Here is a 1,472-nt window from a genome sequence, read left to right as displayed (position 1 = left end):
GGATGGTTGTTAGCCACCATGTGGTTGCTGGGATTTGAACTCTGGACCTTTGGAAGAGCAGTCGGGTGCTCTTACCCACTGAGCCATCTCACCAGCCCCCCCTTCCTCTTTTCTTTCCATGGCTTACCAGTCTCTGTCACGCCGCTGCTTTGTGCAGACTAGGCTGGAAGCTGAGGTGGCAAACCCAGCGCAGGGTCTATCTCTGCTTCCAGAGACAACACAGTAGTGGGGAAATGGGCTATTGCAATAAATAGGTGGCCAGAAATCCACTCAAGAAAAAAAAGGGACTATGGGAATTCAAGGGAGGAGTACCCCGAGCAGCCTCTAGTCCAGGGGTTCTTAACCTTCCTAAGGCTGTGGCCCTTTAATACACCCCATGATGTGGTGACCCCCGACCATAGAATTATTAGTGTTGCTACTTCATGACTGCTGAATGCAGAGTGGAAAATTAGAAGGTAAAAGGGACTAGGCTTGGCTTGGGCAGAGGAAGAGAGCATGGGTGTGGCCATGCTATATCAAAAGCCTGGGAGATTCCCTGAAGAGAAGAGATTCTATCCTGGGAAAAAGCCAAAGGGATAACTAAATGGGACAAGACAGTTTATTTTGCAGAGCTGAGAGATGAACTGTCATATTAAACCCTTCACTGAGCACCCCAGCCCCTCAGTTCCGTTTCTACATGTTACAGGAAAAACGGGGTGACTGATCAGGAGAGAGGCCATTCCCTGAAATCCAGTGAGTAGGTAGCCAGATGCAAGGCAATGCTGGGCGGTGGCCACCTCCAGAGGGATGATAGCATTGCCAGCTTCTGGTTGAGCTTCTGAAGTTGGGCTCCTGTGATCTGCAGAGGTCAGGTCGGTAACAGCATATGGCTCGTCTCATCTGCCTCCGAAGCCCATAGACTGCTAGGGTCCAAGCTGACCACAGCTTAGCTGTCCTTGGGGGGAAACAAAAAACAAAAAAACAAAAACAAAAACAAAACCCAAAATACCAATCCAGAAACTAATCAACCCCGAAAGAGCACTCAGTGACCCAGCTGACCGCATCCGCGGTTACCAGGGAACAGGACGAGTCGCAATGTTCCATCTCAGGAAGTAAGAAGAGTGCTCCAGGAACCGCAAGCGTGTTTCCACCAGGCTCCCAGCCAGCTGTCCTTTATACGCTTGGCACAAGAACCGAAGAGGCTTAAGAATAGCAGCAGCTTGTCTGGTGCTAAACACTTCATCCTGTGATCCCTTCCGAGACACAGCATCCCCAGCAGTTTTCACTAAAAGGCTGAGCTGAAGTTCTTAATCCCAACATTGCAGACTGAAGCAGTGGAAAATGGCCACCTCCTGACTGCGTGCGGCATACACCTAGAAGCCAGACCGATGGATGGGATGAGATCACATCCCTTCAGTCACCTCATTTGGTAGTCAGTTAAAGATAACTTGAGTGTTCTCGTCTACGACACTCCTGCCACTTCCATCTGCCAC

This window comes from Mus caroli, chromosome 18 (genome assembly GCF_900094665.2).
Source record: "Mus caroli chromosome 18, CAROLI_EIJ_v1.1, whole genome shotgun sequence".
In the NCBI taxonomy this organism is placed as follows: Eukaryota; Metazoa; Chordata; class Mammalia; order Rodentia; family Muridae; genus Mus; species Mus caroli.
This window is presented reverse-complemented; position numbering follows the sequence as displayed.